We start from the raw sequence: 18,066 nt of genomic DNA, 5'->3' as shown, positions 1-18,066 counted from the left end.
GGTTCCTGCTATCTTAGGGTTCAAAAAGACAATCGATAGTTAATGTTATCATCACATTATTTGGTAATTGGGTTAACTTTGAAAAGTCCTTTTGTTATGGTTTGCTGTACAGTATCCAGTATCTTGTATATAGCTGTGCTATTGGATGCTTCTAATCTACTTGGGCTAGGCTTTTGAGAGAGTCCGCATATCAAATACACAGCCTATATATTAAAAAAATTCAGTTTGTGTTTTGAAAAACTTTGAGACATATAATTGATTTTCCCCCTCTCATGTTAATTAACTACTGATTTATATGTCTACATTTTGCTAGGAGTGTACATAAACACCATTCCCACCACCAAAAGACTGTGACCCATCCCTCCCACCCATTCCCATCCCCCATTGGCCCAGGAAGCTGCATGTCTACCCCTCACCACAGGGTTTTTACTTTGGTGCCCTACTTACCATTTGATCAGGTCCTACTTTTAGTTTCCCTTTCAGATCTTCTTAGTTAACTTCTATTGATGAGTAGGATTATCCCATACTCATCTTTATCTTTCTGACTTAGTTCACTTAACATAATTCCTTCTAGCTCTGTCCAAGATGGGTCAGAGAAGGTGGGTTCATTGTTCTTGATAGCTGCTTAGTATTCCATTGTGTATATATACCACAGCTTTCTCAGTCACTCATCTGTTGTTGGGCAACTGGGTTGCTTCCAGGTTTTAGCTATTATGAATTGTGCTGCTATGAACATAGGAGTGAGTACACACCTCTCTTTGGTTGGGTGTTATGGAGTCCTTGGGGTATAACCCCAGGAAAGGAATTACTGAATCATATGGAAGGTCCATGTCTAGCCTTCTGAGAGTTTTCCAGACTGCTCTCCACAGAGGCTGTACCAACTTACATTCCCACCAGTAATACAAAAGGGTTCCTCTGTCCCCACAACCTCTCCAGCATTTGTTGCTGCTGTCCTTTTTGATGTATGCCATTCTTACAGGAGTGAGGTGGTATCTTAGTGTTGTCTTAATTTGCATTTCTCTGACAATCAGTGACCTAGAGCAGTTTTTCATATGTTTGTTAGCCTTTTGGATCTCCTCTGAGGTGAATGTTTTGTTCATATCCTCTGCCCATTTTTGGATGGGGTCATTTGCTTTTTTGGTGCTAAGTTTGCTGAGCTCTTTATATATTTTGGTGATTAGTTTCTTGTCTGATGTCTGGCATGTGAAGATCTTCTCCCATTCTGTGAGGGGTCTCTCTGTTTGTTTAATAGTTTCTTTGGATGTGCAGAACCTTTTCAATTTGGTGTAGTCCCATTGGTTTGTTTCTGCTTTAGTCTTCCTTGCAATTGGGTTTGATTCATCAAAGATGTCCTTGAGGTGTAGGTGGGAAACTGTTTTACCAATGTTTTCCTCTAAGTATTTGATTGTTTCTTGTCTGACATCCAGGTCTTTGATCCATTTGGAGTTGATTTTTGTTTCTGGTGAGATAAAGTGGTTCAATTTCATTCTTCTGCATGTTTCAACCCAGTTTTCCCAGCACCATTTATTGAAGAGAGCCTCCTTTTTCCATTTAGTCCTTTGGGCCCCCTTATCAAAGATTAGATGTCCATAGGTGTGGGGATTTATTTCTGGGCTTTCATTTCTGTTCCACTGGTCTGTGTGCCTATTTTTGTTCCAGTACCATGCTGTTTTGATGATGATGGTAGTTGTTATTTTCTTTAGGTAAGAATGCTACGTGGACAGCCACAGTCAGGTGAGTTGGGAGGGCCTGTCAGTTTTCCAGAGGTGTTTGAACAGGTGCACAGCTAGTTGCACCTCCTATCGTCAAGTTGGTTAAATATAAGTGCCTCTCTGTAATCAATCCTGAAGTGCAACCTTTGCCCACAGTGAGAGGTAACAATCAACTTCAAGAAATATTGGATTTAATGGTGTTAAAGTAATGTCAGTTGTCACTCATGTAGTGGATGGCCTTTTATGCTAGACTGCCATTAGCATAATCATGATGAAGTGAGTTACCTGTAACTAGTTGATCTTAGTCATATGCAAGATGTAGTGGAACAGAAAAAAAAAGAACCATGTCCAACAAAAACAAGCCCCATGACGCTAATGTAGAACTGAGGTCATCAAGGAGAGGGAGGAACGAATGGCACCTTGGTGGTAGACTTGTTGTAGAAGCACGTAACTGGAGCAGAGGTGAAGCTGTACACCTGAACTGTATGCAGTCTTCTCAAGCAGTATCACCTCAATAAAAAGGCGACTTTGGAGTTGAGACCTCATAACCAGTGTGAGATGCCCCTTATCCTTGATGCCCATTTGCCTCCTCCAGAAGTGTTCCCTCTGTTCTATGTTGGACACCGCTTTCCAAGTTTGATGGTTGTACCCCTCTTATCCTATGGTTTTGTCAGTGTTTCCTTATTTATAAATAAAAAAAAAGAATAAAACTTGGGATCATCTTATTTATGGCTCCACTTCCAGAGTCAACCACAGTGCCGAGCAGTATGCCCAGGGCTCCATGTGTAGTTACTTAAGCAACTTGAAGTAGAATTTCATCTGCCTCTTCATCATTTCCATGCAGCGTGGTTCTAATGCCCTGCCTCGATAAAGCCAGCTTTTTTTTTTTTTTAAAACAACTAATTAGATAGATATGTTTATTGTCTAAATTTCAAAATATACTATAGTTCATTTCAACTACATCTTAAAAAGAATGTGCTTACTCTAGTTTGTCAATAATGGTGGCTTATGTATGGGTTTTTTTTGGCACATGGGTACAATTTCTCATCTGCCTATGACAGGTGTCTGCAAAACACTCTTGTCCCCAACTTATTAAGTACTTTTCTTTTTTTTTGTTTTGTTATCTTTTCTTATTTATAAAAAGGAAACGTTGACAAGACCATAGGATAAGAGGGGTACAGCTCCACACAGTTCCCACCATCAGAACTCCATATCCCATCCCCTTCCCTGATAGCTTTCCTATTCTTTAACCCTTTGGGAGTATAGACCCAAGGTCATTGTGGGATGCAGAAGGTGGAAGGTCTGGCTTCTGTAATTGCTTCCCTGCTGAACATGGGTGTTGGCAGGTGGATACTCCCAGCCTGCCTCTGTCTTTCCCTAGTGGGGCAGGATTTTGGCAAAACGGAGTTCCAGGACATATTGGTGGGGTTGTCTGTCCAGAGAAGTCTGGTTGGCATCCTGCTAGCATTTGGAACCTGGTGGCTGCAAAGAGAGTTAATATATAAAGCCAAACAAAATGTTGACCAGTCATGAACCTAAAGGCTGGAATATTGCAGATGAAGAGTTGGGGGGTGGGTCTCCATTTTGTAGATAGCTAGTAGGCATATTTTAGTTATATTCCAAAGACTCAGGGAAAAAAAAAACTAGTATAGCCACAGGCCCTTTGGATTATTAAGTACTTTTCTATCATTATACACCAGAACCCCAGCAACCTCACCGCTCTCTCCCTTCCCCCTTCTTCCCCAGAGACCTTTCTTTGCCTTCCAGCTCAAGTTTGACCTTGTGTATTTCCTTTCTGTTCTTGTTTCTTAGTATCATCAGGCTAGTAGTACTGATGAAGGAAACAGAGCAGGAAATAAATCAACTAACTTACCTAAGATCAGTATTAAGTTAGGGACAGCTGGGTGCTGAATCTTAACCTGATTAGCAGATCCAAGCTCCTCACTCTAGAGAGGATTTTAGTTAATTAGGAAAGTTGCATACTGAACTGCACTCTATCAGTACATGTGTCAATTTACTCAGAACTCTGCTTCTGAGCAGTTTTGCTTAGCCTGATCCCCTCCAGCTCCATTTATGTTGCAGCCAAAAGCTACATCTCATGCTTTCTTATAGCTTAGCAGTGTTCTCTTGAGTATATAAACTCCACTTCTTCATCGACTCCTCTGTCATTGAACACCTGGGTTGTTTCCATATCTTGGCTCTTGTGAATGGTGCTGCAATGAACATAGGTATGCAGATATATTTGCATATTAGTAGTGATGGGGTTTTCTTTGGATTGTTAGCTTATAGGGAAAACTTCTAGATCTAATGAAGGAACTATTTTTAATCTTTTAAACTTATTTTTTATTTAAAAAAATCTTAATTTTTCCATACCGTTTTCTACCAACAGTGCACTAATGATGTCTTTTCTCTACATCCCCACCAGCAAGTGTTGCTTTTGTCCATTTTGATGCACACCATTCTCACAGGTGTAAGGTGGCATTTCAGTGTTGTCTTGATTTGCATCCCCCTGATAATAATATCTGTTACATGAGCTTTTATTTTATTGCCACCAATGTTATTTATGGGACTTGGTGTCTGTACCATGAATCCCTTTGGGAAACCTTTTTTATGGGTACAAAGAGATACTGAGAGGGAAGGAGGGGAAGAAAGGGCAAGAGAGGGGCCAGGTGGTGGAAAACCTGGTTGAATGCACATGCTACAGTGCACAAGGACTCATTTAGGTTCAAGTCCCTGGTCCCCACCTATAGGGGAAAAGTTCTCAAAAGGTGAAGCAGTATATCAGGTATATCTCTTATCACCCTCTCTATCTTCCCCTCCCCTCTTGATTTCAATTAGTCTCTGTCCAGTACATACATAAATAAATAAATGCTATTATATATATATGTTTAAAAAAATGAATGGGAGAGAGAAAGGGAGACAGTTATCCTCCACCCCTCGCGAAGCTTCACTCCTGCCAATGGGGACCCAGGACTAGAACCTAGATCCTCACACGTGGGAATGTGTGTGCTCCACTAGGTGTATCACTGCCTGGCCCGACATGGACATTTTTTCACATGCCTCTTGACCATCTGTATTTCTTCTTTGGTGAAGCATCTGTTCAGCTTTCCCCTAACCCACACCGTCTGTTGAGATTATATAGCAGAAAAAATAGAGTTGCATTTCTGTTGCACCTACATTTTGTAGATTAACATAATATATCATCTACAGATGGAGATAAGTATTCCAGCATAAAGAAAAAATAATTGATAAAATCTGGTAAATATACCTGTTATGTTGTCAAGATAGCTGTCAGTCATATGGCTACACTTTGCTGTGGGGTTGGAAGGAAACAAAAAGAATGAAAAGATTTTCTGCGCTTTATCCAAACTTTGAGGTGTTTTGAGGCATAATCTTGTGTCTAATCAATAACAACCTAAATGCAGAGATAAATAACAAGTGAAAATAAGTTGTCAATTTCTTTTTGTTGCTAAAAATTATACTACAAAACTGCTGCAAATTTTAAACAGTATATTTTACATGAAAGCTTAGATCTTTATAAAAATCATTTGCTTAAACAGCAAGGGAACAAAAGGGAAAATAAATACGTAAATAAATAAATGTAAAAAATAATTTTCTGAAATCATTTTGATTTATTATAGTGGTAGAGAGATGAAAGAGGCAGGTTTTGTCATATCGTAGCAGACAGGTAGAATGTTCTATAGCTGCTAAGGGGGACTTTTTGCATATCCTAGAAGGTGGTGCTCTACTAATCAATAGTTTATACAGTTTCTAGTTAATTTGAAGCATTAGTTGCTAGTAGGAAGAATATAGGGGGGGTCAGGCAGTGATGCACCAGGTTAAGCACACATGTTACTATGTGCAAACACCCAGGTTTGAGCCCCCTGCGGGGCTCATTATTGGTGCGTTAGGTGTATAGGTCTGTCTCTCTCTGTCTCTCTCCATATGTCCTTTTCCCCACTCAATTTCTCTCTGTCCTATCCATTAAAAAAAAATGGAAAGAAAAAAAGAAAAAGGAAAAAATGGCTGCTGGAACTGATGGATTTGTAGTTCTGGCACCAAGCGATAACCCTGGTGGCAGAAAGAAAGAAAGAAAGAAAGAAAGAAACAGAGAAAGAAAGAAGGAAAGAAGGAAGGAAGGAAGGAAGGAAAGAAAGAAAAAAGGAAAGAAAGAGAGGAACTAGGTATGTTTATATACATTATTATTTTCTTTGTTTAGAAAGAGACAGAGAATCATAGAGAGAGTGTAAGTGAGCACAGCACTGAAGTTTCCTTTTTCAAAGTGGAAGGGATTAGGCTTGAATCTGGGTCTCACACAGGGCAAAGCAGTGAATTCATCCAAGTGAATTATTTTAGTAGCCCTCTGTATATAATTCTTATTTTTACTGACAATTATGCTAGTTTACATACTGTTATAGGTATTATGGGGGAAACAGTGATGGAGGGGGCCAGGAGATGGCTCATCTGGCAGAGGACACACTTTGCCATGCACAGGAACCTGGGCTCAAGCCTCCAGCCACTACATGGAAGCACCTGCATTGGGGAAGCTTCACAAATGTCAGAGTAGTGCCGTAGCATCTCTCCTTTTTTCTGTGTATCTCTTTCCCGGTTTTTCTCTTGCTCTGTCTTTAAAAGAAGAAAATAAAAAGATCTGCTAGGGGTGGTGGAAACCTGCAAATACCAGTCCCTGTGGTAACCATGGTGGCAATAAAAATAAAAACAAACACAAAACAAACAAAATCCCAGGATGGCCAGAGAAATAACATCCTTTACATGTTGAAGGCCCTGAGTTCAAGCTTGGATACCAAATAGGACTAACCAGTGCTCTAATCTTTGTCTTGATCCCTTTCATTCTCATATATGTATGCATATATATGCATATATTATATATAATATATATTATTATATATACTATATATTATATTATATATAATATATATGTTATATATATATAATATATATATATAATACGTTTCTGTACTTATGTATACATTTGTAATGTATATGGCTATGAGAACATTAAAAAGTTAACAAAGCCCATGAAAAATGGAGCTTATGTACCAGAGTAGAGGGGCATAAATAAATAGCTTGATAAGTAAATTTATAATGAATGTACAAATAAAAATCAGCAGGGAACAGCATCTAGAACTCTGTCTCTTGGTCTCCGTCTCTCTCAATATATGATTGCGATCTCAAATAAGTTCCTTTTGGGGGTGAGTTTGCTGAGAAGGTGAGTTTGGAAGTGGTGAAGCAGAGGTGTGGGACAAAGAGGAAACCAAACCTGAGAGGAGACACTCCTATGCTTGATTCAAGAACAGCCAAGGAGCAGATAGGATAGGGAGATGTTGAGGAAGATGGTGATGGGGACTGAGAAAGCCTTCCTGTAGGTGATCCTGGCCACACAAATAGCTGGGACATTATTTTCTTAGGAAACCAGGAGGCAGAGGTTACATCTTGAGATTTGTCTGTGACCCTTCATAAGGCTCTTTTGCTAAATAGGTCTGTAGCTTCCTGGATACCTGTGCCTATGAGGCATGGGGAGTGGTGCTCATCACACAGTCCTCAAGTGAATGAATGAATGAATGAATGAGCATATCACACCTTATATGCAAACTCAGAATTAATTGACTCAATTGTGCTATTTGGAACCAATGATTTGCACTGCTGGTGTGCTGGTGTGCAGCACAGGAACTTGTCAACATTTCCTGTTCAGCAATTTTTTTTTCCTCCAGGGTTATTGCTGGGTCTCAGTGCCTGCACTATGAATCCACCGCTCCTGGATGCCATTTTTTCCCCTTTGTTGCCCTTGTTGTTGTAGCCTCATTGTGGTTATTATTATTGCCATTGTTGATGTTGTTCGTTGTTGGATAGGACAGAGAGAAATGAAGAGAGGAGGGGAAGACAGAGGGGGAGAGAAAGACAGACATCTGCAGACCTGCTTCACCGCCTTTGAAGCAACTCCCCTGAAGGTGGGGAGCTGGGGGCTTGAACTGGGATCCTTACGCCGGTCCTTGAGCTTCCTGTTCAGCAATTTTAAGTGAAGACGTCCCTTCCTCATTACTTGGCCCAGGGACTGTTGAGCACCAGCCTGCCAAAGGGAGGAAGACCAATGGCACCACTCCTGTGGTTATGTACCTGCCCACTCAGCAGCTCTGGCTTCCTGTTTGCATTTTCAGTTCCATTCTTAGGCCAACACAGAGAAAAATGGAGTCAGAGGTCAGTTCTGCAGGGCAACACAATTCCGGAGACATTTTTTCCCCTCCATGTGAGATTTGAAGTGTGAAAAGACTTTTTTCCCCCTGAGTTTATGGTGAATCTGGGTCCTTACTTGCTTTTTAAGATCCTAACATAAAATTATCCTTGTCTGAAACCTAGTCTGAATTTCTGTGTAGTAACTACATGTTCATCATAAAGAAAGTCCCAGTATTAGTAGCTAAGCACTAGCAGGGATAACATGCCAAGTAAGGACAGATTGTTAATTGTTGTATCTTGGGACAAAAACGGAATACATTTTCTTTAAGGTGTGGGGTATGTGTATCTTAGAAAAAGAAGTAGGGGCTGGGTGGTGGTGCACCTGGCTGAGCACACATGCTATCATGCACAAATACCTGGGTTCAAACCCCCTGTAGATAGAGAAACTTCATGAGTGGTGAAGCAGTGCTGCAGGTGTCCTTCCTTCCTCTCCTCTCCCTTCCTCCCTCCCTCCCTCCCTCCCTCCCTAGAGAACCAGAACATCATCTGTCCTGTGTGGTGCCTGGGATTGAACTCAAGACCTCATGCTCAAGAGTCCAACATCTTATCCACTGCACCATCTCCTGAGCCACTGCAGCTGTCTTGATTGCTTTCTCTCTCTCTTTTAAAATTTGTTATCTTTATTTATTATTGGATAGAGACAGCCAGATACTGAGAGAGGACGGGATGTTAGAGAGGGAGAGAGCCACCTGCAGCCCTGCTTCACCACTCATGAAGCTTTCCCCTGCAGGTAGGGACTGGGGGCTTGAACCCATGTCCTTGAGCACTGTAATATGTGTGCCTAACCAGGCGCATCACCACCTGGCCCTTCTCTTTCTCTCTCTATATTAACCCCTTCCTTCTCAACTCCTTTGTCTGTCCTATCAGATTAAGAAATAATAAAATAAATAACATATATAAAAATTAAAAAAATAGAAATAAAGTATATATGATGGTACTAGAAGTGGAATATTAAAAAGACCTGCTTTTGAAAATAAGATTCTTCATCACATGTATAGTTACTATTTTCAGAGTTAAGTTTACGAGGGCAGGGGGTGGGTGGGTGATGGTGGTGAGGAGAAACCTCAGAAGTAAAGCTCATTTCTGGAAAGTGACAAAAATATCCTGGCCTTTAGTTCTTTGCCTCTCCATGAGAGGCACAGCCTTCAGCAAGGCTGGGAGCCAGCAGACCGTCTGGATCTGGTAGAGGTTGGATGTTTCATTCTGTTCAGATGAACATTAAGTGCTGCAGCCTGCTGGCAAAAGCAGCCCTGCTCATTCTGCTTGTCTATTGGCAGTTAAAAATAAGGCTCACACGGTGGGATAAGTTTTTAAACCTATGACTCATGGCTCTTGGAGACTGATAACATTTAAAAGCCAGTTCTGTGTTCAGAATACTTGATGTATATTTTTAGCCATCTTAGCTAGGCTCACTAGCTAAGAGTGCTATTCAGTTAACCTGTTCATACTCCCAGTTCTTCACTTTACCTTGCTTGTTTCTGTGGACTACCTTTAAATTATCATTATTTTGCATTATAGTGACAAAATGACAGAGGGAATGACAGAAACAGGCCAGCCCTGAGATGGTATAGTTTAATGTGACAACAGCAGGGAGAAGTCGTGTTTGTGTGTGCCACAGCAATTTTTGACCCTCAACAACCCTGGAATAGATGAGGTATGATCTTAATAGCAGGTGCAGGGGAGAAGTTTGTATCTGGCTCTGAAAAGAGATAGAACAATGCTTCTTTTTCTTTCTTTCTTTCTTTCTTTCTTTCTTTCTTTCTTTCTTTCTTCTTTTCTTTTCTTTTTTTTTTTACTTTATTGCCATCAGGACTCTGTACCTAAGAGATGAATCCACTGTTCCTAGGGCCATTTTCCCCTCTTTTACTTAATAGGAGAGAGAAAATTGGGATAGAGGGAGAGAGAAAGGGAGACACCTGCAACTCATGAAACTTTCCTCTACAGATGGGGGCCAGGGCCTTGAACCTGGGTCCCTGTGCTTGGTAACAAGTATGCTCAATCAGGTGCACCACCTCCTGCCCCCCCCCCCCCGACAGTGCTTCTGAGTGCTTTCTTTCATCACACTGCTTTTAGAACTGGATTTGAAGCAACAATTTTTATTTTCCTTAGTTTCATTGAACTGTATCAACAGTTCAGAGTGTGTGGAGAATATAAAGGAAAGCTGACCGAAACCCAACTTTCTTTCATGTCCCCAGTTGGTATCTTTTACCTTCCTGTGTCAGCATGAGAGTGAGAGTGTTTCAGTTGGGAAGGTACCCTTGCTGTAGAAATGATCTGCTCTCATCATCCATTCTCCCATATTTTAGTCATTTTGAGATACTGCTTCTTTATTCTGACCTCTTTTCTCTTATACTTTGCTTTCTGATAATTTAACATGCCAACATTTTTCACATTATTTGGCCTTACTAACCAAATTTGTTTAGACTTATTTTTTTATGTTGTTCTTTTGTTTAAAAGAATCTTCTCAGATAAAGTCTTGAAGTGTTAAATCCTTTTATTTTTAAAACATTTAATTTAACAAATGAGAGACATACAGAGAGGAACACAGAGAGAAAGACCAGAACACTGCTCAGCTCTGACTTATGGTGATGTTAAGGACTGAACCTGGCACCTTGGAGCCTCAGGCACAGAATTCTTTTGCATATCCATTATGCTATCTCCCCAGGGCCCTGAAGTCTTTTTTTTTTTTTTTAATATTTTATTTAGATGAGAGACACAAGAGATGCCAGAGCACTGCTCAACTCTAGATTATGGTGAGGCTGGAAATTGAACCTGTGACTTTAGAGCCTCAGGCATGTGAGTCTTTTTGCATAACCAGTAGTCTGTGTCCCCAGCCCAAATCTTTTCAAATTAAATCTAGGCTAGGGAGGTATATGAGTGTGTGGTTGTTAAATAAATCTGAGTGAACCTGCTTTGCCCCCTAGAATCTAAACCAAGGTACTCTGATCATTATTAATATGAAATGAAGGGGAGAAGAAAATAAGTCAGGATCATTCTGTCATCAGCCCAAGTTTTGTAACAGACACCAAAGTGTAAAAGAAGCACATGGTCAAACAGAGGTTGTTGCTTTTCATTGTACGCTAGTGGTCCATTGCATGTGTCTACCATGGTTTGTGTATCAGCTCATGGACATTTGAAATGATTCTACATTTGTTAAATACTGAATAAGAATCAGAAATGATGGGTACTGTGGTGAGCATAATGGTTATGCAGAGAGCCTTTCATGTCTGAGGCATCAAAGGCCCCAGGTTCAGTCTCTAGCACTGTATTGGTGGGAGTATGGCCCACTTCACTTCCTGCTGACTTAAAGGTTCCTCATACATAAACCCAACAAGGAACTGAGGAGAAAGCATGGTTTTTCAGGAATGTTAAACTTTATTCAGGAAAATTGAGAACGCCCACATGTTGGAGAACATATGGGCTCTGTGTGTATGTGTGTGTGGTGGGGTTTGGGGGTGGGTGAAAGGGAGAGAGAATTAGAACACAAGCCATTTACTCACTTGTTAAAGCCCCCACATTGGGGGGGGGAGAGAGAGAAAGAAGGGGGGCAGAGAGGGAGCAAAAGGGATCACAAGAGAGCAACCAGGCCCCTAACAGTTTCTTCTAATTCCCAAGATCTAGCCTCACTCCGTTTCTAAGCCACACCCAGGTCCTTGTGCAGGGTAATATGTATACTTAACCAGGTTGCCACTGCCTGGCCCCATTCATCCTTTATTAAATTTATGCACTGTTAATATTTTCTCCTATTCTTTAATTTGGTTTTATAAAAGGTTTCTAAATAATTTCTTTAAAAAAAGTTTTGGATTTTTTGCATTCTTATTAGTTTATTTTTACTATTTTCATTCAGTGGTACTGAAACCCATTGAAGCTGGTGTTTGTGCCATTGTTCTTAGCCATATAAGGATACCACAATTTGTTCATTCTTCACCAATAGTTGTAAATTCTGATGAAGCACGGTGCATCAACTTTTCTTTTTTATGTGTTTTTTCCCCTAGATTAAAAATCTTAAAAAAATTATCATGGGGGTGGTTAGTGGTTTCTAGTACAGTTGTTGACACATAGGTATAATTTCCCATTTCCTCATGCTAAATGTCTGTAAAATGCCCCCCCCCCCCAACTTAGGACCCCTCAGCTCCCCCAGGCTTCTCTCTTTCCCTTCTTAAGTCTTCTGTGTTTTTAGTGCCATTGTAAATGGTTTTATTTCAATTTGCATTTCCAGTTATTTCTTGCTAGCCTGTCCAAAGACACTTCACTTGTGCAAATTGATTTTGTATTCTGTGACATTGCTAAACTCATAAGTTTCAGTAGCTTTTTCAGAGATGCACTGGGATTTCTTTTTTCTTTCTTTCTTTCTTTTTTTTTTTTTGCCTCCAGGGTTATTGCTGGGTCTCAGTGCCTGCACCATGAATTTACTACTCCTGGAGGCCATTTTTCCCCCCTTTTGTTGCACTTGTTGTTATAACCTTGTTGTGGTTATTATTATTGTTGTTGTTGATGTCATTCATTGTTGGATAGGACAGAGAGAAATGGAGAGAGGAGGGAAAGACAGAGAGGGGGAGAGAAAGATAGACACCTGCAGACCTGCTTCACCACCTTTGAAGTGAAGTGACTCCCCTGTAGGTGGGGAGCTGGGGCCTTGAACCGGGATCCTTAAGCCCGTCCTTGCACTTTGTTTCATGTGCGCTTAACCCGCTGCGCTACTGCCTGAACCCCCCTCCGGATTTCTAAATTAGAGGATAACCATATTGTCTAGGGAAAAACTGTTATCTCTTCTTTCCAATGTAGATGACTTTCACTTAATTTTATTGCTCATTCTATTGATTAGAAGCCCCAAACAACTGTTGCTTATTTAATATAGGTTCTTTTAGATGACTTTTATTGTCCTTCTAATATTGTGTTATTTATTTTATCATCAATAGTTGTTGAATATTGACAAATGATTTTCTTGCTTCATTGATATGATCACAATTTTTTCCACTTTAGCTTGTAAAGATGTGATAGTAAATACTGAATTAATCTTGCATTGCTGCAATAAATCCTTATACTTTGTACTTTATATTATTTTAATATATTGGTAATTTAATTAACTTGATTTTGTTAAGGATTGTGTATGCATGTTCAAAAGATACATTTTGTGCCCATGCTCCAAAGTTTTTGTGTGTGCCTATATTCTGGTTTTCTTTTTCTTGCTGTTTCATTTTGGTATAAAAGCTTTGCTTTGGGAGTCGGGCTGTAGCGCAGGGGGTTAAGCGCAGGTGGCGCAAAGCACAAGGACCTGCATAAGGATCCCGGTTAGAACCCCGGCTCCCCACCTGCAGGGGAGTCACTTCACAGGCGGTAAAGCAGGTCTGCAGGTGTCTATCTTTCTCTCCTCCTCTCTGTCTTCCCCTCCTCTCTCCATTTCTCTCTGTCCTATCCAACAACGACAACAACAACAATAACTACAACAATAAAAAAAAATAAGGGCAACAAAAGGGAATAAATAAATAAATAAATAATAAATAAATAAATAAAAGCTTTGCTTTTATAGGTCTTCACTATTTACATAAAGAGATGGACTGTGTTCCTACCCTTCTATTTCCTGGAAGATATGTGTACAGTTGATATTATTTCCTCTTTGTTTGCTGGGATTTGACATAGAAACTTTATGACTGGAGATGTCCATAGACTATGAGAGAACTGCTGGAAATTTTCAAACATACTTGTGAATTTTTGTTTCTTCTTTCAGTTCTGTTTTCATTTCTTTAGGGCAAATGCTACATATATTTTGCTGCAGTGCTCTTAGGTGTATACACACAGTGCTCTGTCTCCTTTGTGAGTTGACTTTTTTATTATTATGCATCATGCAATTATTTACCTGTATCTGAAGTTGATTGTTTTCAGGACTCCCTCTCTTGAGGACACTCACATCTGTAGAAACCCTTGTATAAAATGGTACAATATCTGCATTAACCCTATGCACATCCTTTTGTTTATGCTCTCACTAGATTATTTACAATACTTACTACAATGTAAGTGCTGTATAAATGGTTCTTCTACTGTACTGTTTAGGGAGTAAGAGAAGAAAAGAAGTCTGTACATTGCTAGTACAGACATAAATGTCATAACTAAGCAGTATCCATTTCTATATGTGGTATGTTGAATTGCCAGATAGGAAGTCACAGCTGTGGAAGGCAGATCATTCCTATTTATCCCTCGTAACTTTTATTTACTCTAAATTTTTTTTCTGATATTAATATACCCATTCCCACTTTTTTATTATATTTGCATGATATTTCTTTTAAAATTATCCTACCTTCACCAAATTATATTGAAGTTACTTTCTTTTTATTTTTTGTTAGTGATTTAATATTGATTTACAAAATTATGAGTTAACAGGGGTATGATCCCACATTGTTCCTACCACTAGAGTTCTGTGTCCCTATTTTCTCCATTGGAAACTGCAGTAGTTTTCCTAAGGTCATAAATATGGGATGATATATATGTGTGTGTGTGTGTGTGTGTGTGTGTGTGTGTGTGTCCTTTTTATGGTCCTGCTTTCTCTTCTTTTCTGTGTCACATCTATACTGAGGTTTCTTTTATTTATTTTTTTGGTTAGTTTATTTTAATAGCATATAGTGAGGTAACATTTTCAAGTCTATTCTGACTACCTTTTAATTGATGCACTTAGGACATTTACACTTATTACTGTTTTTGATATGTTGAGATTTGGTCTATTGTTTTAAAAATATTTTAATTTTTTGATAGAAGCAGAGAAGGTAGATGGAGAAAGAGGGGGGGAGAGGGAGAGAGAGAGGGGGAGGGAGGGAGGGAGGGAGGGAGAGAGAGAGAGAGAGAGCGAGTTATGCAGAGAGGAGAGAGAACACAACACTGAAGCCTCCTTTAATACAGTTGGGGCAATGCTTGGGCCTGTGTCATGCACATGGCAAAGCTGTACACTATCCAAGTGAACTATTACTATTTTGCTGGCCTGGCCAAGTTTTAAAATATCTGCTTTCTCTTTGTTCTTTTTGTTGGATATTTACCTTTCCTCTCTTAATCTTTGTTGTGCTTTCTTTTGAGTTATTTAAATTTTTTACATTTCAATTTTATGTATGGTAACTATTTCTCTATGTATAGTTATTTAAAATTTGCCCTCTAGGGAATACAATATTCATACTTTTCATTGTTCACTTGGATTTCATAACTTTTTGATAGAAATATAGAAGCTTCACTATTACATAGGTCCCTTTTTCTTTTCTTCTTCTTTTCATAGCTCACTTGCATAGTGTGCTTCTTTTAAAAATTTTTTTGTATTATCTTTATTTGTTGGATAGAGACAGCCAGAAATTGAGAGGGAGACAGAGAAACACTTGCAACATGCTTCACCACTGGTGAAGCTTTCCCCCTGCAGGTGGGAACCGAGGGCTCTTGAGCACTGTAACATGTGCACTCAACCAGGTGCACTGTGGCACTTGGTCCCTTTTTCCTAACCTCTAAGTATGTGGCTGTCTTGTATATTACATTTACATGCACTGAGATCTCTTTAGAGAATTTTTAAATATTTTCTTTCATTCAGTGTCTGTGTTTGTGGCTACATAAGCAGTTATGACCAAATAACAACAACAACAACAACAACAAAACTTTGCACATACAATTATGGTTAATGGCTTTTTGGTGGGGACATTTTCCTAGATTTTTCAGGTAGCCCTAGTACATTATATAACATCTTGAAAGTAGATATTTTCAAACAATAATCAGACAGTAAGAAAGAATATACTGTGAGAATTCAGTCTGTCATTGCTATCTTTAAAGATAGAAGGAAACAAGGAGCCAAGGAATGTAGACATTTTCTAGAAGTTTACAAACAAACATGCAAATGGATTTTATTTTAGAGCCTTCTTAAAGAAAATACAGCCTTGTCGACACTTACAGCTTAACTTAATGAGGTTAGTGTCATATCTATGGCCTTGGAAACTGCCAGATGACAAAGTTGTCTTCATTAAAGTCACTGACTTTGCGGTGACTTGTTACAGCAGTAACAGAAAACTAACAGAGCCATGAAACATACTTTACAGGAGTCAAGAGAACAATCATCTTTTCTGTTTTACCACTCTTGCTACTTTTCCTTCATTTCTGATATACTGGTTGTATTTCTGTTACCATTTCTTTTCTGTCTGAGAAACTTCCTTTAGCAATTCTTCCAGTGATGATAAGCTAGCAAACAATTCTTTGACGTTTTCTTTATCTAGGATTTTTTTTTTTTTACTTCATTTTCACTCCTAAAGGGTATCTTCTCTAGATATAGAATTCTGGGATGCTAATATTCTTTGAGCATGTCAAGAAATCTGTTGCTTTTGATACCCCTGCTTTCTGATGAGAACTTCATCTTTCAAATTGTTGCTCCACCGTAAATAGTATAGATTCCCCCTTCTTTATTTCTAGCTATGCTTCTTTGTGACATTTTTCTCTTTATATAGTTTTCAGAAATTTGATTCTGATAGGACTGGATTCCTTTGCATTTGTTCTGTTTGGGTTTGCTAAGCTCCTTGAACCTATAAGCTTGTGTCTTTCACCAAATTTGGGAACTCTTAGCTTGTTCTTTTTAAAATACTTATTAAATACATTTTTTTCTACACTGTTTCTTCTCTTCTGTGATTCTGGTGACACTAGAAGTTTTGGATTTTGCACTTGCTTCTTTGGGAGACTCTGGAGGCTATACGTGAGTTCTGATGTTAGAACTCTTACACCAGTAGGGAGTGTTGGAGTCAAGATTATAATTCAGCAGCTTTCTATCTATCAGGGTGAGAGTCAGAGGGACTCCACATACTGTGATTTAACTGAGTACAGTTAGGAGAACTTCTACATCTAAATATTCATGCATATGCATATTTTCTTTTCTTTGTCATCTTATCTTCTAGTAAAAATTTAGGTATTTTTTGTAGCTTTTATAAATATTATAGTACTTAGTATGTGCTGCTATAGAGAGCTTTAATTTCCCGGTGAATAATTTCCTTTTATTCAACTTTGTTATCTTAATGTTATCTTGTATAGTTTTACAAATTTGGGGAGTTTCATACAACAGTTAAATCACATGGGAGTGCTTTCCCAAAATTACAAAAATCAAATGGAAAGTTGATAATGATAATAAAAATTTAATTTGGAAAACTTCCAGAATATGCTGTTTTTTTTTTTTTCCTTAAGAAGTCCAAGGACAGAGGCTGGATGGTGGCACACCTGGTTAAGTGCACGTTACCATGCACAAGACTTGGGTTCAAGCCCTCAGTTCCTACCTGCAGGGGGAAAGCTTAACAAGTGTTGAAGCAGGGCTGCAGCTATCTCTTTGCCTCTCTCCTTTTCTATCCCCCCTCCCTCTCAATTTCTCTCTGTCCTATAAAATAAAGTTAAAAAAAAATCCAAGGACAGAGTTAAAAATAGGGAATGTCCTAACCGCATTCTAGAGCAATGTACGTATCACTTTCCAGGCGTCCCAAACTCTGCCCTGTAGGTGTTTGATAACTAGATATGTAGAATGCTGCTAGGGCAATTAGGTCTACGTGTTTGGACAGTAAGTTAAGAAAGCCAAAGAGTCTTAATACAGACTAACATTTTAAGTGCCCGTGAAACTTGTCTTTTTCATTATGGGAGCTGAATGCCATTATTCAAAATGCACCTCAAAATGTTGAGACTATGTTGAATCAAACATCGTTTGCCACTGAATTAGAATACACACACACACACACACACACACACACACACACACATATATATATTTTTACCTGTGAGAACTAGATCTCCGATGACTTCACAGGTGTAGTCCTGGGTCTATGAGATGAAGGGGGTTGGGGGGTAGAGCCTGTGTGAGGGTGCTCTGTCTTCATCTGCTAACCTATTTATCTTTTTCATCTATGGATAGATCATCTATTATGCCGGCATTTGCCTTCATCTACTTTTCCCTCCAATAATCTATTCTGTAGTCTACCTATGTATTAATGAATAACCTAGCCTTGCCTATTTCCTATCTCTTATCTCATCTATCAATTCTTCTCTATCTTATATGTGTAGTCATCTATTATCTGCCATGCCGGCTTTATGCCTTCACTTGCTCACTGTCCCCCCCCCC

At 39.2% G+C, this 18,066-nt stretch overlaps 1 protein-coding gene across 1 annotated transcript in view; it reads left to right on the top strand.

Moving 5' to 3' along the window:
* NELL2 (neural EGFL like 2) overlaps positions 1 to 18,066 on the top strand; it is a 465,627-nt gene that overhangs the window by 58,051 nt on the left and 389,510 nt on the right. The gene's annotated exons all lie outside the window — the stretch shown is intronic.

Source organism: Erinaceus europaeus, chromosome 5, assembly GCF_950295315.1.
Source record: "Erinaceus europaeus chromosome 5, mEriEur2.1, whole genome shotgun sequence".
Classification (NCBI taxonomy): domain Eukaryota; kingdom Metazoa; phylum Chordata; class Mammalia; order Eulipotyphla; family Erinaceidae; genus Erinaceus; species Erinaceus europaeus.
The sequence above is the reverse complement of the archived record's forward strand: the minus strand, read 5'-3'. Positions and strand labels throughout refer to the sequence as shown.